This window comes from Oncorhynchus nerka, linkage group LG13 (genome assembly GCF_034236695.1).
Source record: "Oncorhynchus nerka isolate Pitt River linkage group LG13, Oner_Uvic_2.0, whole genome shotgun sequence".
NCBI lineage: Eukaryota > Metazoa > Chordata > Actinopteri > Salmoniformes > Salmonidae > Oncorhynchus > Oncorhynchus nerka.
In genome coordinates, this window is record NC_088408.1 from 91,677,357 (window position 1) to 91,704,281 (window position 26,925).

The 26,925-nt window shown below is 44.8% G+C and overlaps 1 pseudogene; it reads right to left on the reverse strand.

Moving 5' to 3' along the window:
- The window catches only part of LOC115121460 (E3 ubiquitin-protein ligase znrf3-like), a 261,610-nt pseudogene that overhangs the window by 25,518 nt on the left and 209,167 nt on the right, over positions 1-26,925 (reverse strand).

The following is a 26,925-nucleotide window of genomic DNA, read 5'->3' on the forward strand; positions in this document are numbered from 1 at the left end:
TGATCCCTGAAACAGTCTGTAATGATGGAATGACCACTGAAACAGTTTGGAATTATATAACGACCACTGAAACTGTCTGGAATTATATAATAACCACTAAAACAGTCTGGAATGACCACTGAAACAGACTGGAATGATGGAATGACCACCGAAAAAGTCTGGAATGACCACTGAAACAACTGGAATTTACCACTGAAACAGTCTGGAATGAGGGCATGACCACTGAAACAGTCTGGAATGAGGGCATGACCACTGAAACAGTCTGGAATGAGGGCATGACCACTGAAACAGTCTGGAATGAGGGCATGACCACTGAAACAGTCTGGAATGAGGGCATGACCACTGAAACAGTCTGGAATGAGGGCATGACCACTGAAACAGTCTGGAATAAGGGCATGACCACTGAAACAGTCTGGAATGAGGGCATGACCACTGAAACAGTCTGGTATGAGGGCATGACCACTGAAACAGTTTGGAATGATGGAATGACCACTGAAACAGTCTGGAATGAGGGCATGACCACTGAAACAGTCTGGAATGAGGGCATGACCACTGAAACAGTCTGGTATGAGGGCATGACCACTGAAACAGTCTGGAATGAGGGCATGACCACTGAAACAGTCTGGAATGATGGAATGACCACTGAAACAGTCTGGAATGATGGAATGACCACTGAAACAGTCTGGAATGATGGAATGATCACTGAAACTGTCTCGAATGATCCCTGAAACAGTCTCGAATGATGGACTAAACACTGAAACAATCTGGAATGATGGAATGACCACTGAAACAGTTTGGAATGATGGAATGACCACTGAAACAGTCTGGAATGTTGTTAAGATCACTGAAACAGTCTGGCATGATGTAATGACTACTGAAACAGTCTGGAATAATCCCTGAAACATTCTTGAATGATCCCTGAAACAGTCTGTAATGATGGAATGACCACTGAAACAGTTTGGAATTATATAACGACCACTGAAACTGTCTGGAATTATATAATAACCACTAAAACAGTCTGGAATGACCACTGAAACAGACTGGAATGATGGAATGACCACTGAAAAAGTCTGGAATGACCACTGAAACAGACTGGAATTTACCACTGAAACAGTCTGGAATGAGGGCATGACCACTGAAACAGTCTGGAATGAGGGCATGACCACTGAAACAGTCTGGAATGATGGAATGACCACTGAAACAGTCTGGTATGAGGGCATGACCACTGAAACAGTCTGGAATGAGGGCATGACCACTGAAACAGTCTGGAATGAGGGCATGACCACTGAAACAGTCTGGAATGAGGGCATGACCACTGAAACAGTCTGGTATGAGGGCATGACCACTAAAACAGTTTGGAATGATGGAATGACCACTGAAACAGTCTGGAATGTTGTTATGATCACTGAAACAGTCTGGCATGATGTAATGACTACTGAAACAGTCTGGAATAATCCCTGAAACATTCTTGAATGATCCCTGAAACAGTCTGTAATGATGGAATGACCACCGAAACAGTTTGGAATTATATAACGACCACTGAAACTGTCTGGAATTATATAATAACCACTAAAACAGTCTGGAATGACCACTTAAACAGACTGGAATGATGGAATGACCACCGAAAAAGTCTGGAATGACCACTGAAACAGACTGGAATTTACCACTGAAACAGTCTGGAATGAGGGCATGACCACTGAAACAGTCTGGAATGAGGGCATGACCACTGAAACAGTCTGGAATGAGGGCATGACCACTGAAACAGTCTGGAATGAGGGCATGACCACTGAAACAGTCTGGAATGAGGGCATGACCACTGAAACAGTCTGGAATGAGGGCATGACCACTGAAACAGTCTGGAATGAGGACATGACCACTGAAACAGTCTGGTATGAGGACATGACCACTGAAACAGTCTGGAATGAGGACATGACCACTGAAACAGTCTGGAATGAGGGCATGACCACTGAAACAGTCTGGAATGAGGGCATGACCACTGAAACAGTCTGGAATGAGGGCATGACCACTGAAACAGTCTGGAATGAGGGCATGACCACTGAAACAGTCTGGAATGAGGGCATGACCACTGAAACAGTCTGGAATGAGGGCATGACCACTGAAACAGTCTGGAATGAGGGCATGACCACTGAAACAGTCTGGAATGATGGAATTACCATTGAAACAGTCTGGTATGAGGGCATGACCACTGAAACAGTCTGGAATGAGGGCATGACCACTGAAACAGTCTGGAATGAGGGCATGACCACTGAAACAGTCTGGAATGAGGGCATGACCACTGAAACAGTCTGGAATGATGGAATTACCACTGAAACAGTCTGGAATGAGGGCATGACCACTGAAACAGTCTGGAATGAGGGCATGACCACTGAAACAGTCTGGAATGAGGGCATGACCACTGAAACAGTCTGGAATGAGGGCATGACCACTGAAACAGTCTGGAATGAGGGCATGACCACTGAAACAGTCTGGTATGAGGGCATGACCACTGAAACATTATACAGTGAGGGCATGACCACTGAAACAGTCTGGAATGAGGGCATGACCACTGTAACAGTATGCACTAATCATTGAAACAGTCTGGAATGATGGAATGATCACTGAAACCGTCTGGAATGATGGAATGATCACTGAAACAGTCTGGAATGATGGAAAAACCACTGAAACAGTCTGGAATGATGGAATGATCACTGAAACTGTCTCGAATGATCCCTGAAACAGTCTCGAATGATGGACTAAACACTGAAACAATCTGGAATGATGGAATGACCACTGAAACAGACTGGAATTTACCACTGAAACAGTCTGGAATGAGGGCATGACCACTGAAACAGTCTGGAATGAGGGCATGACCACTGAAACAGTCTGGAATGATGGAATGACCACTGAAACAGTCTGGTATGAGGGCATGACCACTGAAACAGTCTGGAATGAGGGCATGACCACTGAAACAGTCTGGAATGAGGGCATGACCACTGAAACAGTCTGGAATGAGGGCATGACCACTGAAACAGTCTGGAATAAGGGCATGACCACTGAAACAGTCTGGAATGAGGGCATGACCACTGAAACAGTCTGGTATGAGGGCATGACCACTGAAACAGTTTGGAATGATGGAATGACCACTGAAACAGTCTGGAATGAGGGCATGACCACTGAAACAGTCTGGAATGAGGGCATGACCACTGAAACAGTCTGGTATGAGGGCATGACCACTGAAACAGTCTGGAATGAGGGCATGACCACTGAAACAGTCTGGAATGATGGAATGACCACTGAAACAGTCTGGAATGATGGAATGACCACTGAAACAGTCTGGAATGATGGAATGATCACTGAAACTGTCTCGAATGATCCCTGAAACAGTCTCGAATGATGGACTAAACACTGAAACAATCTGGAATGATGGAATGACCACTGAAACAGTTTGGAATGATGGAATGACCACTGAAACAGTCTGGAATGTTGTTATGATCACTGAAACAGTCTGGCATGATGTAATGACTACTGAAACAGTCTGGAATAATCCCTGAAACATTCTTGAATGATCCCTGAAACAGTCTGTAATGATGGAATGACCACTGAAACAGTTTGGAATTATATAACGACCACTGAAACTGTCTGGAATTATATAATAACCACTAAAACAGTCTGGAATGACCACTGAAACAGACTGGAATGATGGAATGACCACTGAAAAAGTCTGGAATGACCACTGAAACAGACTGGAATTTACCACTGAAACAGTCTGGAATGAGGGCATGACCACTGAAACAGTCTGGAATGAGGGCATGACCACTGAAACAGTCTGGAATGATGGAATGACCACTGAAACAGTCTGGTATGAGGGCATGACCACTGAAACAGTCTGGAATGAGGGCATGACCACTGAAACAGTCTGGAATGAGGGCATGACCACTGAAACAGTCTGGAATGAGGGCATGACCACTGAAACAGTCTGGTATGAGGGCATGACCACTGAAACAGTTTGGAATGATGGAATGACCACTGAAACAGTCTGGAATGTTGTTATGATCACTGAAACAGTCTGGCATGATGTAATGACTACTGAAACAGTCTGGAATAATCCCTGAAACATTCTTGAATGATCCCTGAAACAGTCTGTAATGATGGAATGACCACTGAAACAGTTTGGAATTATATAACGACCACTGAAACTGTCTGGAATTATATAATAACCACTAAAACAGTCTGGAATGACCACTGAAACAGACTGGAATGATGGAATGACCACCGAAAAAGTCTGGAATGACCACTGAAACAACTGGAATTTACCACTGAAACAGTCTGGAATGAGGGCATGACCACTGAAACAGTCTGGAATGAGGGCATGACCACTGAAACAGTCTGGAATGAGGGCATGACCACTGAAACAGTCTGGAATGAGGGCATGACCACTGAAACAGTCTGGAATGAGGGCATGACCACTGAAACAGTCTGGAATGAGGGCATGACCACTGAAACAGTCTGGAATAAGGGCATGACCACTGAAACAGTCTGGAATGAGGGCATGACCACTGAAACAGTCTGGTATGAGGGCATGACCACTGAAACAGTTTGGAATGATGGAATGACCACTGAAACAGTCTGGAATGAGGGCATGACCACTGAAACAGTCTGGAATGAGGGCATGACCACTGAAACAGTCTGGTATGAGGGCATGACCACTGAAACAGTCTGGAATGAGGGCATGACCACTGAAACAGTCTGGAATGATGGAATGACCACTGAAACAGTCTGGAATGATGGAATGACCACTGAAACAGTCTGGAATGATGGAATGATCACTGAAACTGTCTCGAATGATCCCTGAAACAGTCTCGAATGATGGACTAAACACTGAAACAATCTGGAATGATGGAATGACCACTGAAACAGTTTGGAATGATGGAATGACCACTGAAACAGTCTGGAATGTTGTTAAGATCACTGAAACAGTCTGGCATGATGTAATGACTACTGAAACAGTCTGGAATAATCCCTGAAACATTCTTGAATGATCCCTGAAACAGTCTGTAATGATGGAATGACCACTGAAACAGTTTGGAATTATATAACGACCACTGAAACTGTCTGGAATTATATAATAACCACTAAAACAGTCTGGAATGACCACTGAAACAGACTGGAATGATGGAATGACCACTGAAAAAGTCTGGAATGACCACTGAAACAGACTGGAATTTACCACTGAAACAGTCTGGAATGAGGGCATGACCACTGAAACAGTCTGGAATGAGGGCATGACCACTGAAACAGTCTGGAATGATGGAATGACCACTGAAACAGTCTGGTATGAGGGCATGACCACTGAAACAGTCTGGAATGAGGGCATGACCACTGAAACAGTCTGGAATGAGGGCATGACCACTGAAACAGTCTGGAATGAGGGCATGACCACTGAAACAGTCTGGTATGAGGGCATGACCACTAAAACAGTTTGGAATGATGGAATGACCACTGAAACAGTCTGGAATGTTGTTATGATCACTGAAACAGTCTGGCATGATGTAATGACTACTGAAACAGTCTGGAATAATCCCTGAAACATTCTTGAATGATCCCTGAAACAGTCTGTAATGATGGAATGACCACCGAAACAGTTTGGAATTATATAACGACCACTGAAACTGTCTGGAATTATATAATAACCACTAAAACAGTCTGGAATGACCACTTAAACAGACTGGAATGATGGAATGACCACCGAAAAAGTCTGGAATGACCACTGAAACAGACTGGAATTTACCACTGAAACAGTCTGGAATGAGGGCATGACCACTGAAACAGTCTGGAATGAGGGCATGACCACTGAAACAGTCTGGAATGAGGGCATGACCACTGAAACAGTCTGGAATGAGGGCATGACCACTGAAACAGTCTGGTATGAGGGCATGACCACTGAAACAGTCTGGAATGAGGGCATGACCACTGAAACAGTCTGGTATGAGGACATGACCACTGAAACAGTCTGGTATGAGGACATGACCACTGAAACAGTCTGGAATGAGGGCATGACCACTGAAACGGTCTGGTATGAGGGCATGACCACTGAAACAGTCTGGAATGAGGGCATGACCACTGAAACAGTCTGGAATGAGGGCATGACCACTGAAACAGTCTGGAATGAGGGCATGACCACTGAAACAGTCTGGAATGAGGGCATGACCACTGAAACAGTCTGGAATGAGGGCATGACCACTGAAACAGTCTGGAATGAGGGCATGACCACTGAAACAGTCTGGAATGAGGGCATGACCACTGAAACAGTCTGGAATGATGGAATTACCATTGAAACAGTCTGGTATGAGGGCATGACCACTGAAACAGTCTGGAATGAGGGCATGACCACTGAAACAGTCTGGAATGAGGGCATGACCACTGAAACAGTCTGGAATGAGGGCATGACCACTGAAACAGTCTGGAATGATGGAATTACCACTGAAACAGTCTGGAATGAGGGCATGACCACTGAAACAGTCTGGAATGAGGGCATGACCACTGAAACAGTCTGGAATGAGGGCATGACCACTGAAACAGTCTGGAATGAGGGCATGACCACTGAAACAGTCTGGAATGAGGGCATGACCACTGAAACAGTCTGGTATGAGGGCATGACCACTGAAACATTATACAGTGAGGGCATGACCACTGAAACAGTCTGGAATGAGGGCATGACCACTGAAACAGTCTGGAATGAGGGCATGACCACTGAAACAGTCTGGAATGAGGGCATGACCACTGAAACAGTCTGGAATGAGGGCATGACCACTGAAACAGTCTGGAATGAGGGCATGACCACTGAAACAGTCTGGAATGAGGGCATGACCACTGAAACAGTCTGGAATGAGGGCATGACCACTGAAACTTCTGGAATGAGGGCATGACCACTGAAACAGTCTGGAATGAGGACATGACCACTGAAACAGTCTGGAATGAGGACATGACCACTGAAACAGTCTGGAATGAGGGCATGACCACTGAAACAGTCTGGAATGAGGGCATGACCACTGAAACAGTCTGGAATGAGGGCATGACCACTGAAACAGTCTGGAATGAGGGCATGAGCACTGAAACAGTCTGGAATGAGGGCATGACCACTGAAACAGTCTGGAATGAGGGCATGACCACTGAAACAGTCTGGAATGAGGGCATGACCACTGAAACAGTCTGGAATGATGGAATTACCATTGAAACAGTCTGGTATGAGGGCATGACCACTGAAACAGTCTGGAATGATGGAATGACCACTGAAACAGTCTGGAATGTTGTTATGATCACTGAAACAGTCTGGCATGATGTAATGACTACTGAAACAGTCTGGAATAATCCCTGAAACATTCTTGAATGATCCCTGAAACAGTCTGTAATGATGGAATGACCACTGAAACAGTTTGGAATTATATAACGACCACTGAAACTGTCTGGAATTATATAATAACCACTAAAACAGTCTGGAATGACCACTGAAACAGACTGGAATGATGGAATGACCACTGAAAAAGTCTGGAATGAGGGCATGACCACTGAAACAGTCTGGAATGAGGGCATGACCACTGAAACAGTCTGGAATGATGGAATTATCATTGAAACAGTCTGGTATGAGGGCATGACCACTGAAACAGTCTGGAATGAGGGCATGACCACTGAAACAGTCTGGAATGATGGAATTACCATTGAAACAGTCTGGTATGAGGGCATGACCACTGAAACAGTCTGGAATGAGGGCATGACCACTGAAACAGTCTGGAATGAGGGCATGACCACTGAAACAGTCTGGAATGATGGAATTACCATTGAAACAGTCTGGTATGAGGGCATGACCACTGAAACAGTCTGGAATGAGGGCATGACCACTGAAACAGTCTGGAATGAGGGCATGACCACTGAAACAGTCTGGAATGAGGGCATGACCACTGAAACAGTCTGGAATGAGGGCATGACCACTGAAACAGTCTGGAATGAGGGCATGACCACTGAAACAGTCTGGTATGAGGGCATGACCACTGAAACATTATACAGTGAGGGCATGACCACTGAAACAGTCTGGAATGAGGGCATGACCACTGAAACAGTCTGGAATGAGGGCATGACCACTGAAACAGTCTGGAATGAGGGCATGACCACTGAAACAGTCTGGAATGAGGGCATGACCACTGAAACAGTCTGGAATGAGGGCATGACCACTGAAACAGTCTGGAATGAGGGCATGACCACTGAAACTGTCTGGAATGAGGGCATGACCACTGAAACAGTCTGGAATGAGGACATGACCACTGAAACAGTCTGGAATGAGGACATGACCACTGAAACAGTCTGGAATGAGGGCATGACCACTGAAACAGTCTGGAATGAGGGCATGACCACTGAAACAGTCTGGAATGAGGGCATGACCACTGAAACAGTCTGGAATGAGGGCATGACCACTGAAACAGTCTGGAATGAGGGCATGACCACTGAAACAGTCTGGAATGAGGGCATGACCACTGAAACAGTCTGGAATGATGGAATTACCATTGAAACAGTCTGGTATGAGGGCATGACCACTGAAACAGTCTGGAATGATGGAATGACCACTGAAACAGTCTGGAATGTTGTTATGATCACTGAAACAGTCTGGCATGATGTAATGACTACTGAAACAGTCTGGAATAATCCCTGAAACATTCTTGAATGATCCCTGAAACAGTCTGTAATGATGGAATGACCACTGAAACAGTTTGGAATTATATAACGACCACTGAAACTGTCTGGAATTATATAATAACCACTAAAACAGTCTGGAATGACCACTGAAACAGACTGGAATGATGGAATGACCACTGAAAAAGTCTGGAATGAGGGCATGACCACTGAAACAGTCTGGAATGAGGGCATGACCACTGAAACAGTCTGGAATGATGGAATTACCATTGAAACAGTCTGGTATGAGGGCATGACCACTGAAACAGTCTGGAATGAGGGCATGACCACTGAAACAGTCTGGAATGAGGGCATGACCACTGAAACAGTCTGGAATGTGGGCATGACCACTCAAACAGTCTGGAATGAGGGCATGACCACTGAAACAGTCGAGAATGAGGGCATGACCACTGAAACAGTCTGGTATGAGGGCATGACCACTGAAACAGTCTGGAATGAGGGCATGACCACTGAAACAGTCTGGAATGAGGGCATGACCACTGAAACAGTCTGGAATGAGGGCATGACCACTGAAACAGTCTGGAATGAGGGCATGACCACTGAAACAGTCTGGAATGAGGGCATGACCACTGAAACAGTCTGGAATGATGGAATTACCATTGAAACAGTCTGGTATGAGGGCATGACCACTGAAACAGTCTGGAATGATGGAATGACCACTGAAACAGTCTGGAATGTTGTTATGATCACTGAAACAGTCTGGCATGATGTAATGACTACTGAAACAGTCTGGAATAATCCCTGAAACATTCTTGAATGATCCCTGAAACAGTCTGTAATGATGGAATGACCACTGAAACAGTTTGGAATTATATAACGACCACTGAAACTGTCTGGAATTATATAATAACCACTAAAACAGTCTGGAATGACCACTGAAACAGACTGGAATGATGGAATGACCACTGAAAAAGTCTGGAATGAGGGCATGACCACTGAAACAGTCTGGAATGATGGAATTACCATTGAAACAGTCTGGTATGAGGGCATGACCACTGAAACAGTCTGGAATGAGGGCATGACCACTGAAACAGTCTGGAATGAGGGCATGACCACTGAAACAGTCTGGAATGAGGGCATGACCACTCAAACAGTCTGGAATGAGGGCATGACCACTGAAACAGTCTGGAATGAGGGCATGACCACTGAAACAGTCTGGTATGAGGGCATGACCACTGAAACAGTCTGGAATGAGGGCATGACCACTGAAACAGTCTGGTATGAGGACATGCCCACTGAAACAGTCTGGAATGAGGGCATGACCACTGAAACTGTCTGGTATGAGGGCATGACCACTGAAACAGTCTGGAATGAGGGCATGACCACTGAAACAGTCTGGTATGAGGACATGACCACTGAAACAGTCTGGAATGAGGGCATGACCACTGAAACTGTCTGGTATGAGGGCATGACCACTGAAACAGTCTGGAATGAGGGCATGACCACTGAAACAGTCTGGAATGAGGGCATGACCACTGAAACAGTCTACAGTGAGGGCATGACCACTGAAACAGTCTGGAATGAGGGCATGACCACTGAAACAGTCTGGAATGAGGGCATGACCACTGAAACAGTCTGGAATGAGGGCATGACCACTGAAACAGTCTGGAATGATGGAATTACCATTGAAACAGTCTGGTATGAGGGCATGACCACTGAAACAGTCTGGAATGAGGGCATGACCACTGAAACAGTCTACAGTGAGGGCATGACCACTGAAACAGTCTGGAATGAGGGCATGACCACTGAAACAGTCTGGAATGAGGGCATGACCACTGAAACAGTCTGGAATGAGGGCATGACCACTGAAACAGTCTGGAATGAGGGCATGACCACAGAAACAGTCTGGTATGAGGGCATGACCACTGAAACAGTCTGGAATGAGGGCATGACCACTGAAACAGTCTGGAATGAGGGCATGACCACTGAAACAGTCTGGAATGAGGGCATGACCACTGAAACTGTCTGGAATGAGGGCATGACCACTGAAACAGTCTGGAATGAGGACATGACCACTGAAACAGTCTGGAATGAGGACATGACCACTGAAACAGTCTGGAATGAGGGCATGACCACTGAAACAGTCTGGTATGAGGGCATGACCACTGAAACAGTCTGGAATGAGGTCATGACCACTGAAACAGTCTGGAATGAGGGCATGACCACTGAAACAGTCTGGAATGATGGAATGACCACTGAAACAGTCTGGAGTGAGGGCATGACCACTGAAACAGTCTGGAATGAGGGCATGACCACTGAAACAGTCTGGAGTGAGGGCATGACCACTGAAACAGTCTGGAATGAGGGCATGACCACTGAAACAGTCTGGAGTGAGGGCATGACCACTGAAACAGTCTGGAATGATGGAATGACCACTGAAACAGTCTGGAGTGAGGGCATGACCACTGAAACAGTCTGGAGTGAGGGCATGACCACTGAAACAGTCTGGAATGAGGGCATGACCACTGAAACAGTCTGGAGTGAGGGCATGACCACTGAAACAGTCTGGAATGAGGGCATGACCACTGAAACAGTCTGGAATGAGGGCATGACCACTGAAACAGTCTGGAATGAGGGCATGACCACTGAAACAGTCTGGAATGAGGGCATGACCACTGAAACAGTCTGGAATGAGGGCATGACCACTGAAACAGTCTGGAAGAACAAATCATCATCATGACTAATAAACACACACAGGGATTGAATAACAGAACTGGGCATAGTTGTACCCCTGGCTACATCCATTGATAAATTGAATTGTGTGAAATTGAAATGTGAAATAACTAAGAATAGAGAGTGGCTCAGATTTCCCTGTTAGAGTGTCTTCCCATGTCTGAAGCTGTTAGCTGTGGGACTCGAGTCAGTCAATGCTTTGTGAAGTGTGACAGTAGGGTTTAAATGGTAGTCATAATAACTCAAATATGTCTTGGCTTGTGTATTCACTTGCAATTGTGCGCACACACACACGCACGCGCGCACACACGCACACACACACACACACACACACACACACACACACACACACACACACACACACACACACACACACACACACACACACACACATAGCCTACATGTTAAAGTGTTGGTCCATCTGTCGATGTGCCCTTGAGCAAGGCACTTACTCCAGGGGCAACGTGCTACTATGGCTGACCCTGTAAAACAACGCATTACACTGCACCTATCTGGTGTATGTGACAATAAAACATCTATATATATTTGTAATGTTTACCCTCGGTGGTCTGTGCTGGATCCTGGCGCGGGCCACTTTCTGCTTGTTGACTATGTTCATCAGCTTAACAGCATCGGCCCCCTTCACATAAACCACCGGCCTCTTCAGAGGGTCCTCTGCTAACTTGTTTAGCTACAGGAGAGGAGAACACACAGACACGCACATTAGGAGAGGAGAACTAACACACACACAAGGACATTTACTGTATACAGGACAACACACACGTTAACCTTAATGATGGATAACAACTGTGTGCTCATCTTCAACATAGTCTCTCATTTCATCTCCTGTAGGATGGAGGGAGAGAGAGAGAGACAGAGAGAGAGAGAGAGACAGAGACAGAAACGTGGAAACTGTGGTCATCCTCTACAGCGCGAGGGATGGAGGAGGGAGGGATGGAGGAGGAGGGAGGGATGGAGGAGGGAGGGAGAAATGGAGGAGGGAGAGATGGAGGAGGGAGGGATGGAGGAGGGAGAAATGGAGGAGGGAGGGAAGGAGGGATGGAGGAGGGAGGGCTGGAGGAAGAGATGGAGGATGGAGGGAAGGCGGGATGGAGGGAAGGCGGGAGGGAGGGTGAAATGGAGGACGGAGGGAGGGTGAAATGGAGGAGGGAGGGAGAAATGGAAGAGGGAGGGAAGGTGGGAGGGAGGGTGAAATGGAGGAGGGAGGGAGAAATGGAGGTGGAGGGAGGGAGTAATGGAGGAGGGAGGGAAGGAGGGAGAAATGGAGGAGGGAGGGAGGGATGGGGTGGAGGGAGGGAGTAATGGAGGAGGGAGGGAGAAATGGAAGAGGGAGGGAAGGTGGGAGGGAGGGTGAAATGGAGGAGGGAGGGAGAAAAGCTCGGAGCTGAATAATTTCATTGTACCCAGCAATTACATCTGTAACTAATAAACTCATCTAATCAGTTTCTCTTCGGCCTCCGTCCCTCCCTGCCCTTCGTACCCTCTACAGTCTCTCTAGTGGGACTCCTCCATTGGACTGAGCCTCTCTGTTGTCTACTCCCTCCCTGCCCTCCGTACTCTCTACAGTCTCTCTAGTGGGTCTCCTCCATTGGACTGAGCCTCTCTGTTGTCTGCTCCCTCCCTGCCCTCCGTACTCTCTACAGTCTCTCTAGTGGGACTCCTCCATTGGACTGAGACTCTCTGTTGTCTGCTCCCTCCCTGCCCTCCGTACCCTCTACAGTCTCTCTAGTGGGACTCCTCCATTGGACTGAGCCTCTCTGTTGTCTGCTCCCTCCCTGCCCTCCGTACTCTCTACAGTCTCTCTAGTGGGACTCCTCCATTGGACTGAGCCTCTCTGTTGTCTGCTCCCTCCCTGCCCTCCGTACTCTCTACAGTCTCTCTAGTGGGACTCCTCCATTGGACTGAGCCTCTCTGTTGTCTGCTCCCACCCTGCCCTCCGTACTCTCTACAGTCTCTAGTGGGACTCCTCCATTGGACTGAGCCTCTCTGTTGTCTGCTCCCGCCCTGCCCTTCGTACCCTCTACAGTCTCTCTAGTGGGACTCCTCCCTTGGACTGAGCCTCTCTGTTGTCTGCTCCCTCCCTGCCCTCCGTACCCTCTACAGTCTCTCTAGTGGGACTCCTCCATTGGACTGAGCCTCTCTGTTGTCTGCTCCCTCCCTGCCCTTCGTACCCTCTACAGTCTCTCTAGTGGGACTCCTCCATTGGACTGAGCCTCTCTGTTGTCTGCTCCCTCCCTGCCCTCCGTACACTCTACAGTCTCTAGTGGGACTCCTCCCTTGGACTGAGCCTCTCTGTTGTCTGCTCCCACCCTGCCCTCCGTACTCTCTACAGTCTCTCTAGTGGGACTCCTCCATTGGACTGAGCCTCTCTGTTGTCTGCTCCCACCCTGCCCTCCGTACTCTCTACAGTCTCTAGTGGGACTCCTCCATTGGACTGAGCCTCTCTGTTGTCTGCTCCCTCCCTGCCCTTCGTACCCTCTACAGTCTCTCTAGTGGGACTCCTCCCTTGGACTGAGCCTCTCTGTTGTCTGCTCCCTCCCTGCCCTCCGTACCCTCTACAGTCTCTCTAGTGGGACTCCTCCATTGGACTGAGCCTCTCTGTTGTCTGCTCCCTCCCTGCCCTTCGTACCCTCTACAGTCTCTCTAGTGGGACTCCTCCATTGGACTGAGCCTCTCTGTTGTCTGCTCCCTCCCTGCCCTCCGTACACTCTACAGTCTCTAGTGGGACTCCTCCCTTGGACTGAGCCTCTCTGTTGTCTGCTCCCACCCTGCCCTCCGTACTCTCTACAGTCTCTCTAGTGGGACTCCTCCATTGGACTGAGCCTCTCTGTTGTCTGCTCCCACCCTGCCCTCCGTACTCTCTACAGTCTCTAGTGGGACTCCTCCATTGGACTGAGCCTCTCTGTTGTCTGCTCCCTCCCTGCCCTTCGTACCCTCTAGTCTCTCTAGTGGGACTCCTCCCTTGGACTGAGCCTCTCTGTTGTCTGCTCCCTCCCTGCCCTCCGTACTCTCTACAGTCTCTCTAGTGGGACTCCTCCATTGGACTGAGCCTCTCTGTTGTCTGCTCCCTCCCTGCCCTCCGTACTCTCTACAGTCTCTCTAGTGGGACTCCTCCATTGGACTGAGACTCTCTGTTGTCTGCTCCCTCCCTGCCCTTTGTACCCTCTACAGTCTCTCTAGTGGGACTCCTCCATTGGACTGAGCCTCTCTGTTGTCTGCTCCCTCCCTGCCCTCCGTACTCTCTACAGTCTCTCTAGTGGGACTCCTCCATTGGACTGAGCCTCTCTGTTGTCTGCTCCCTCCCTGCCCTTCGTACCCTCTACAGTCTCTCTAGTGGGACTCCTCCATTGGACTGAGTCTCTCTGTTGTCTGCTCCCTCCCTGACCCAGTCTGTCATTTAAAAATCCCAGGGGAAATACCAGAGATATTCACCATTTCTATTTCTTCCCCTGTCGTCATGTTTCCAAGTGAATTATGCTCTCTCTGATTAAAGTATAGCGTACGGCAATTTAACATCTCTGCCTCTGTTTCTGTTATTTTCCCCTGCAAGAGAGTCAATATAGACCAGGCTCTCAAAGGGCTAACACTGCTAGCATTGATGTCAATGTGATAATGGCGTTATGCTATACGCAAAGTATATACACCAGATACCTCACGATAAAGGACAGTATATTGTTGCTACCTCAGTTCAACCAAGGTACAAGAACTAAAGAACAAACTGAATGTGTATAGAAGAGATTTTCTCAATGTCAAACGGAACGTCAATAAAGTGCCTCTCCATGATCAAAAACCAACACGTTTAACTCCGCATTAAAGACTTTGATAATAAAATACATCAAGTTAGTAGAAAGATCATGTAAACAGGGAGAAAAAGAGGTCAAAAACATTAACTTCATAACCCTCCCTTGCTCCTAATTTCACCCGGAGGATATTAACTCTCTCTAACTCCTCCCCCCTCGGCCTTGTGTCTGTGCCGATTGGACAGCTGCAACTGGAAACCCCTCTCAGGGGAATTTGACCTTGAGGGTCACGCTGACTTTCATGTGGTCCCCTCGCAAGCCTTTTATCTCTGCTACACTTCTGCTTACAGCCTGGAGGCCTGAACACAGAGGAACCTGCATGTCCGGGCCTGGTGCTGTGGGCCTGGCTGAATACCACAGGAGAATTCTTCTCGCTCTCTCTGACAAAGCTGCTACTGCCTCTCCCTGCTGCCGCACCAGTGGAGGTGAGACTTCTGTATCACAGGCAGGAAGAGAGCTCTTTTCTGGATTTTGATCATTACCGTGTATCGGTCTAATCCTGCTCTGCATGTATTATTTGGTGTTTTACACTGTACACTGTAAATATTTTTGCAGAATTCTGCATGCAGAGTCTCAGTTTGGTGTTTGTTCCATTTTGCGAATTCTTGGTTGGTGAGCGGACCTCAGATCTCACAACCATAAAGGGCAATGGATTCTATAACTGATTCAAGTATTTTTTGCCAGATCCTAATTGGCCTCTCTCTCTCTCTCTCTCTCTCTCTCTCTCTCTCTCTCTCTCTCTCTCTCTCTCTCTCTCTCTCTCTCTCTCCCTCCCTCTATCTCTCTCTCTTTCTCTCTCTCTCTCTCTCTCTCTCTATTCAATTGACTTTATTGACATGGCAAGTTCATTACAGTTTTTCTCAATTGCTAAAACACTAAAACCCATTGGCTGAACAAAGTTCTCAGTTGCCTGGACTCATTTAGCTAATTATGCAGTCTGTTGTCAATACCTTAAACCATTTCACATGGTAAAACACAATTTGCAGATCTCACTTAGACCTTTCAGCAAAACTCTAAACACATTCTCATTCTCAAAACACATTCTGCACTCTAATGCACATGTCATCCATACTGGTAAACACAAATGACTTAAATGTAAATGTAAATGTAAGTGGCAACAATCACATACAAATAGAGAACATATGTCATTGATTGAACACAACCACTCAAAATTGATTTAACCTGTTTCAAATGATGCAACACAACCAATATAAGCCAGTTCAGAGAGCAAACAGGTATCCACAGAGAATGGATACTGTAGTACAGTGCATTGTAGGCTGTATACTGTACAATGGACAAATTGTATGGCCCTGAACATTGTGCTTTCCATTTATTAACAGTACTGACTGCTCAATAGATTTTGACTGGTTGCAGGTTCATATCAACAAAGAACAAGATTTACAGTATCACAGACACAAAGGACAAGTTTGTGAGATGCAGGGTACAGTACTGTAAACATAGGGGTACAAGGAGGAGGAAGAACAAAAAACTCAATTGCAAAGAGCAAAGCAGAGTAGTAATTTCTGAGCAATTTTGAGCTACTATGATAGAACATGTTTTCGTTCATCAAAAGACGATGGAAAAATAGGAATCTTTTTTTAGATAAAAAATGTACCTCTCCCTGAGAATTGTATGTTTTGAACAATGTGTTTTCTATTTTATGGGGTATTGTTTACTGACTGCTTGAGAGTGTATGTCATTTTGATCACTTTGTTTATGATTTGAGAGCAGTGTTTGATTTTGAACACAGGTAAAACTGTTTTGAGGTGAATGTTTCCCTTTGCAAGAGGAGTCAGAGGTTATGTAAATAGTGCTTGAAGATGAGGTTTTGTGTTTAATGTTTTCAGGAAATGGAGCAAGGTTTCAGAAATTGTGTTTTAGCAATTGAGAAAAACTGTATTACTTACATTGTCAAAGTATATATATAGACAAATAAAAAAATATATTTATATATATATAATATATACATATTTATCTATAAATACATGGTGGGACCAACAGCAATAATAATAGTAGTAGTGGACAAGGGATTACCATTAACAACAACTACAACAACAATATTAATCAGAACAACAATACATTAAAGCAATAGTAGTAGACCAGTGTCAACATGACTGAGAAGACACATGACCTGGTAGTAGACCAGTGTCAACATGACTGAGAAGACACATGACCTGGTAGTAGACCAGTGTCAACATGACTGAGAAGACACATGACATGGTAGTAGACCAGTGTCAACATGACTGAGAAGACACATGACCTGGTAGTAGACCAGTGTCAACATGACTGAGAAGACACATGACATGGTAGTAGACCAGTGTCAACATGACTGAGAAGACACATGACCTGGTAGTAGACCAGTGTCAACATGACTGAGAAGACACATGACATGGTAGTAGACCAGTGTCAACATGACTGAGAAGACACATGACCTGGTAGTAGACCAGTGTCAACATGACTGAGAAGACACATGACCTGGTAGTAGACCAGTGTCAACATGACTGAGAAGACACATGACCTGGTAGTAGACCAGTGTCAACATGACTGAGAAGACACATGACATGGTATGAAAGACAAAACAAAACAAGATGGGAAATATTATCGACATTACATTGCATTACATTGCACTTTTCACTGGCTGTCCCCTCAGGTTGTGGCAGGAGGACACATATTTGGCTGCCAAAACTGCACATTTTGGCTTTTCACCCAATAAATATTAGATTTTTTCTTCATCTTTTTTAGTTTCAAATTCTTTGTATTGAATTATAATTTGGGGAAAGAAATATTCTCTTAGGTCTGAGTATTTGTCACAGTGTAATAGGAAATGCAGCTCTGTCTTTACCTCTCCCCTGGAGCAGAGTGAGCACAGCCTGTCCTCTCTGGGCAGCCAGGTTTGTCTGTGACGACCAGTCTCTATAGCCAGACTGTGCTCACTGAGTCTGTACCTAGTCCGTGTTTTCCTCAGATTTCGACCAGTCACAGTGGTCAGATAGTCTGCCACCATGTACTGTCTGTTTAGAGCCAAATAGCATTGAAGTTTACTTAGATTTTTTTGTGGTGTCTTTCCAATAGGTGATATATTTTTATTTTTGTTTTGTGATGACTTGGTTGGGCCAGATATTCTGAGTGCTGTCCTGAGGCTCTATGGGTTTGGTTTGGGTTAGTGAACTGAGCCTCAGAACCAGCTGGCGGAGGGGACTCTTATCTTGTTTCATCTCTTGACATTGTAGAGCTGTGTGATGGAATGTTTTGGGGTCACTTGTTTTTAGATGGTTGTAAAATGTGATGTCTCTTTTATCTATTCGAATGAGGAGGGAGTATTGGCCCAATTCTCCTCTACATGCGTTATTTGGAGTTTTTCTTTGCACTTGCAATACAATCTTGCAAAACTCTGCATGCGTATTTCAATTGGATGTTTGTCCCATTTGGTGAATTCATTATTAGAGATTGGACCCCATACTTCACAGCCATATAGAGCCTTTGGTTCGATAGCCGATTGGAAAATGTTGAGCAAGATTCTAATTGGAATTTTGATTTTAATGTTCCTTTTAATTGCATAGAATGCTCTTCTTGCTTTGTCTCTCAGCTCATTCACAGCCATGTGATAGCTACCTGTGTTGCTGATATTTAGTCCTAGATATGTGTAGTTGTTGGTGTTCTAATAGAACTGTGTCCAAATAGAATTTATATTTGTCATCCTTCTTTCCGGACCTTTTTTGGAATATCATTATATTTGGGGTTTTTAGGTTAACGGTCAGAGCCCAGGTCTGACAGAACCTGTGAAGACGATCTAGGTGCTGCTGTAACCCCTCTTTAGTGGGAGACAGCAGCACCAGGTCATCTGCGTACAGCAGACACTTGATTTCAGTGTTGAGTAGGGTGATACCAGGTGCTTCCGATTCTTCTAATGTTTTTGCCAATTCATTAATGTAGATGTTAAATAGTGTTGGACTTATTGGGCAGCCCTGTTTCACTCCCCGTCTCTGAGAGCAGAAGTCTGTTGTTAACTCATTAATGTAGATGTTAAATAGTGTTGGACTTATTGGGCAGCCCTGTTTCACTCCCCGTCTCTGAGAGCAGAAGTCTGTTGTTAACTCATTAATGTAGATGTTAAATAGTGTTGGACTTATTGGGCAGCCCTGTTTCACTCCCCGTCTCTGAGAGCAGAAGTCTGTTGTTAACTCATTAATGTAGATGTTAAATAGTGTTGGACTTATTGGGCAGCCCTGTTTCACTCCCCGTCTCTGAGAGCAGAAGTCTGTTGTTAACTCATTAATGTAGATGTTAAATAGTGTTGGACTTATTGGGCAGCCCTGTTTCACTCCCCGTCTCTGAGAGCAGAAGTTTGTTTGCCTGTTGCCAATTTTAACCGCACATTTGTTTTTAGTGTACATTGATTTAATAACATCATATGTTTTCCCTCCAATACCGCTTTCTATTAGTTTATAAAAAAGACCTTCATGCCAAATTTAATCAAATGCTTTCTTGAAATCAACAAAACACGAGTAGATTTTGCCTTTGTTTTTGGTTTACTTGTTTATCAATTAGAGTGTGGAGGGTGTAAATGTGGTCTGTTGTACGATAATTTGGCTTCTGGTGTAGTCTGCTATTTATAATACTGCAGAGAATTTTCCCCAAGTTGCTTTTAACGCAAATTCCTCTAATTATTTGGGTCAAATTTGTCTCCATTTTTATAGATTGTGATCAATCCCTGGTTCCAAATATCGGGGAAAATACCTGCAGTGGGGAAAATGTTGTAGAGTTTGAGTATAGCCAATTTGAATTTGTGGTCTGCATATTTGATTTAATTTAAAATAGCATCCGCACCACAGGCCTTTTTGGGTTGGAGAGTGCGTAGTTTTTCCAATAATTCTTCTTCTGTATCCATAGGATTCTGATAGTCTTTGACTACTGATTCAAGGATTTGTAATATGTCTTGTATATCTTTTTGTTCTGGGCTCTTTGTTATATTGCTGTAGAAAGTGGCAGCTCTGGCCTTTAGCGCAGTGCGGATGTAATCCATGGCTTCTGTTTGGGATGTGTATGGTACCAGTCAAAAGTTTGGACACACCTACTCATTCAAGGGTTTTTCTTTAATTTGACTATTTTCTACATTGTAGAATAATAGTGAAGACATCAAAACTATGAAATAACAAATATGGAATCATGTAGTAAACAAAAAAGTGTTAAACAAATCTAAATATATTTTAGCCACCCTTTGCCTTGACGACAGCTTTGCACACTCTTGGCAATCTCTCAACCAGCTTCATGAGAAATGCTATTCCAACAGTCTTGAAGGAGTTCCCACATATGGTGAGCACTTGTTGGCTGCTTTTCCATCACTCTGCAGTCCAACTCATCCCAAACCATCTCAATTGGGTTGAGGTCGGGTGATTGTGGAGGCCAGGTCATCTGATGCAGCACTCCATCACTCTCCTTCTTGGTCAAATAGCCCTTACACAGCCTGGAGGTGTGTTTTGGGTCATTGTCCTGTTGAAAAACATATCATAGTCCCACTAAGCGCAAACCAGATGGGACGGCGTATCGCTGCAGAATGCTGTGGTAGCCATGCTGATTAAGTGTGCCTTAAATTCTAAATAAACCACAGACAGTGTCACCAGCAAAGCACCCTCACACCATCACACCTCCTCCTCCATGCTTCACGGTGGGAACCACACATATGCAGAGATCATCCGTTCACTTGCGTATGACAAAGACATGGCGGTTTGAACCAAAAATCTCATCAGACCAAAAGACCGGTCTATTGTCTTTTGCTCGTGTTTCTTGGCCCAAGCAAGTCTCTTCTTCTTATTGGTGGTAAAGGTGATCTAGAGTTTTTTCGGCTCTAGTTGCACAGGTGACATGCTGGTAGAAATGAGGTAAGATGGATTTCAGTTTTCCTGCATTAAAATTACCGGCCACTAGAAGTGCCTCCTCTGGATGAGTGTTTTCTTGTTTGCCTATGGCCTCATACAGCTCGTTAAGTGTGGTCTTAGTGCCAGCACCAGTTTGTGGCGGTGAATAGAAGGCTACGAAAACTATAGATGAAAACTCTATTTGTAAATAGTGTGGTCTACAGCTTATCATGAGACACTCTAAATCAGGTGAGCAGAATCTCCAGACTTCATTAATATTAGAGATTGCTGCTGTTGTTAACAAAGAAACACACCAACCCTCTTGACCCGACGCTGCCGTTCTGTCCTGCCGATGCATAGAAAGACAAGCTACGTGAATATTATCCATGGCCTTGTTCAGCCAAGTTTCCTAGAAACATATTACAGTTCTTCAGGATAGTCTTGAACGGAGCTCGCCCAGTTTGTTCTCTGGTGGTTGTTCATTCACTAATAGAACATTGGGAAGAGACGGTTTATTTACAGTCGCAGTTTCATCAGGGTGCCCGTATGTAGTCCTCTATCGCCGTCTCTTTCTCTTCAGAGTGTCGGGGAGGGAGGGCCTGGTCCGAGGTGAGCAGTATGTCCTGCTCTGACAGACCCTTGAAGTAGAAATCTTCATCCAAATCAAAGGTAGTGATCACTGTTCTGATGGCCAGACGCTCTTTTCATTCATAGAAAACGATGGCGGAAACACTACGTCAAAATGTAGTTAAGAACCGCGCAAAAACACACAAAAAAGCAGAGCTGCTCAGGTGCCCGTTAAATGGCCGCTATACATTCCACCACCATTCTTGAGTGGAGACTTGGAATGTGAGTGCCCAATGGGTGAATGGAAACATGGAAACCATGTGTGTGTGTGTGTGTCTGTGTGTGTGTACTGACCTGATCAATGGCATCAGAGTTTTCAGACACGTCAAAAATGACAGCCGTCGCCCCTCTCTGAACTGCTCGCTTCGCCTGCAGGGAGAACAACAGTCATTAGAGACACAGACAGAACAACAGCCATTAGAGACACAGAGAACAACAGTCATTAGAGACACAGAGAGAACAACAGCCATTAGAGACACAGACAGAACAACAGCCATTAGAGACACAGACAGAACAACAGCCATTAGAGACACAGAGAACAACAGCCATTAGAGACACAGAGAGAACAACAGTCATTAGAGACACAGACAGAACAACAGCCATTAGAGACACAGACAGAACAACAGCGATTAGAGACACAGAGAGAACAACAGTCATTAGAGACACAGACAGAACAACAGTCATTAGAGACACAGAGAACAACAGTCATTAGAGACACAGACAGAACAACAGCCAATAGAGACACAGAGAGAACAACAGTCATTAGAGACACAGACAGAACAACAGCCATTAGAGACACAGAGAACAACAGCCATTAGAGACACAGACAGAACAACAGTCATTAGAGACACAGACAGAACAAGAGCCATTAGAGACACAGAGAACAACAGTCATTAGAGACACAGACAGAACAACAGTCATTAGAGACACAGACAGAACAACAGCCATTAGAGACACAGAGAACAACAGTCATTAGAGACACAGAGAGAACAACAGCCATTAGAGACACAGACAGAACAACAGCCATTAGAGACACAGACAGAACAACAGCCATTAGAGACACAGAGAACAACAGCCATTAGAGACACAGAGAGAACAACAGTCATTAGAGACACAGACAGAACAACAGCCATTAGAGACACAGACCGAACAACAGCCATTAGAGACACAGAGAGAACAACAGTCATTAGAGACACAGACAGAACAACAGTCATTAGAGACACAGAGAACAACAGTCATTAGAGACACAGACAGAACAACAGCCAATAGAGACACAGAGAGAACAACAGTCAATAGAGACACAGACAGAACAACAGCCATTAGAGACACAGAGAACAACAGCCATTAGAGACACAGACAGAACAACAGTCATTAGAGACACAGACAGAACAACAGTCATTAGAGACACAGACAGAACAACAGCCATTAGAGACACAGAGAGAACAACAGTCATTAGAGACACAGACAGAACAACAGCCATTAGAGACACAGAGAACAAGAGCCATTAGAGACACAGAGAACAACAGTCATTAGAGACACAGACAGAACAACAGTCATTAGAGACACAGACAGAACAACAGTCATTAGAGACACAGAGAACAACAGTCATTAGAGACACAGACAGAACAACAGCCATTAGAGACACAGAGAGAACAACAGTCATTAGAGACACAGACAGAACAACAGCCATTAGAGACACAGAGAACAACAGCCATTAGAGACACAGACAGAACAACAGTCATTAGAGACACAGACAGAACAACAGCCATTAGAGACACAGAGAGAACAACAGTCATTAGAGACACAGACAGAACAACAGCCATTAGAGACACAGAGAACAACAGCCATTAGAGACACAGAGAACAACAGTCATTAGAGACACAGACAGAACAACAGTCATTAGAGACACAGACAGAACAACAGCCATTAGAGACACAGACAGAACAACAGTCATTAGAGACACAGAGAACAACAGTCATTAGAGACACAGACAGAACAACAGCCATTAGAGACACAGAGAGAACAACAGTCATTAGAGACACAGACAGAACAACAGCCATTAGAGACACAGAGAACAACAGCCATTAGAGACACAGAGAACAACAGTCATTAGAGACACAGACAGAACAACAGTCATTAGAGACACAGAGAACAACAGTCATTAGAGACACAGACAGAACAACAGCCAATAGAGACACAGAGAGAACAACAGTCATTAGAGACACAGACAGAACAACAGCCATTAGAGACACAGAGAACAACAGCCATTAGAGACACAGACAGAACAACAGTCATTAGAGACACAGACAGAACAACAGTCATTAGAGACACAGACAGAACAACAGCCATTAGAGACACAGAGAGAACAACAGTCATTAGAGACACAGACAGAACAACAGCCATTAGATACACAGAGAACAAGAGCCATTAGAGACACAGAGAACAACAGTCATTAGAGACACAGACAGAACAACAGTCATTAGAGACACAGACAGAACAACAGTCATTAGAGACACAGAGAACAACAGTCATTAGAGACACAGACAGAACAACAGCCATTAGAGACACAGAGAACAACAGTCATTAGAGACACAGATAGAACAACAGCCATTAGAGACACAGAGAGAACAACAGTCATTAGAGACACAGAGAGAACAACAGTCATTAGAGACAGAGACAGAACAACAGCCATTAGAGACACAGAGAGAACAACAGTCATTAGAGACACAGACAGAACAACAGTCATTAGAGACACAGACAGAACAACAGCCATTAGAGACACAGACAGAACAACAGTCATTAGAGACACAGACAGAACAACAGTCATTAGAGACACAGACAGAACAACAGCCATTAGAGACACAGAGAGAACAACAGTCATTAGAGACACAGACAGAACAACAGCCATTACAGACACAGAGAACAACAGCCATTAGAGACACAGACAGAACAACAGTCATTAGAGACACAGACAGAACAACAGTCATTAGAGACACAGACAGAACAACAGCCATTAAAGACACAGAGAGAACAACAGCCATTAGAGACACAGAGAGAACAACAGTCATTAGAGACACAGACAGAACAACAGTCATTAGAGACACAGACAGAACAACAGCCATTAGAGACACAGACAGAACAACAGTTATTAGAGACACAGATAACAACAGTCATTAGAGACACAGACAGAACAACAGCCATTAGAGACACAGAGAGAACAACAGTCATTAGAGACACAGACAGAACAACAGCCATTAGAGACACAGAGAACAACAGCCATTAGAGACACAGAGAACAACAGTCATTAGAGACACAGACAGAACAACAGCCATTAGAGACACAGAGAACAACATCAATTAGAGACACAGAGAACAACAGTCATTAGAGACACAGACAGAACAACAGCCATTAGAGACACAGACAGAACAACAGCCATTAGAGACACAGATAGAACAACAGCCATTAGAGACACAGACAGAACAACAGCCATTAGAGACACAGAGAACAACAGCCATTAGAGACACAGAGAACAGCAGCCATTAGAGACACAGAGAACAACAACCATTAGAGACAGAGAGAACAACAACCATTAGTGACACAGAGAACAACAGCCATTAGAGACACAGAGTGAACAACAGTCATTAGAGACACAGACAGAACAACAGCCATTAGAGACACAGAGAACAACAGCCATTAGAGACACAGAGAGAACAACAGCCATTAGAGACACAGACAGAACAACAGCCATTAGAGACACAGAGAACAACAGCCATTAGAGACACAGAGAACAACAGTCATTAGAGACACAGACAGAACAACAGCCATTAGAGACACAGAGAACAACAGCCATTAGAGACACAGAGAGAACAAAAGCCATTAGAGACACAGAGAGAACAACAGTCATTAGAGACACAGACAGAACAACAGTCATTAGAGACACAGACAGAACAACAGCCATTAGAGACACAGACAGAACAACAGTTATTAGAGACACAGATAACAACAGTCATTAGAGACACAGACAGAACAACAGCCATTAGAGACACAGAGAGAACAACAGTCATTAGAGACACAGACAGAACAACAGCCATTAGAGACACAGAGAACAACAGCCATTAGACACAGAGAACAACAGTCATTAGAGACACAGACAGAACAACAGTCATTAGAGACACAGACAGAACAACAGCCATTAGAGACACAGAGAGAACAACAGTCATTAGAGACACAGACAGAACAACAGCCATTAGAGACACAGAGAACAACAGCCATTAGAGACACAGAGAACAACAGTCATTAGAGACACAGACAGAACAACAGCCATTAGAGACACAGAGAACAACAGCCATTAGACACAGAGAACAACAGTCATTAGAGACACAGACAGAACAACAGTCATTAGAGACACAGACAGAACAACAGTCATTAGAGACACAGACAGAACAACAGCCATTAGAGACACAGAGAGAACAACAGTCATTAGAGACACAGACAGAACAACAGCCATTACAGACACAGAGAACAACAGCCATTAGAGACACAGACAGAACAACAGTCATTAGAGACACAGACAGAACAACAGTCATTAGAGACACAGACAGAACAACAGCCATTAGAGACACAGAGAGAACAACAGCCATTAGAGACACAGAGAGAACAACAGTCATTAGAGACACAGACAGAACAACAGTCATTAGAGACACAGACAGAACAACAGCCATTAGAGACACAGAGAACAACAGTCATTAGAGACACAGACAGAACAACAGTCATTAGAGACACAGACAGAACAACAGCCATTGGAGACACAGACAGAACAACAGTCATTAGAGACACAGAGAACAACAGTCATTAGAGACACAGACAGAACAACAGTCATTAGAGACACAGACAGAACAACAGCCATTAGAGACACAGAGAGAACAACAGTCATTAGAGACACAGACAGAACAACAGCCATTAGAGACACAGAGAACAACAGCCATTAGAGACTCAAAGAACAACAGTCATTAGAGACACAGACAGAACAACAGCCATTAGAGACACAGAGAACAACAGCCATTAGAGACGCAGAGAACAACAGCCATTAGAGACACAGAGAACAGCAGCCATTAGAGACACAGAGAACAGCAGCCATTAGAGACACAGAGAACAACAGCCATTAGAGACACAGAGAACAAAAATTATTAGAGACACAGAGAACAACA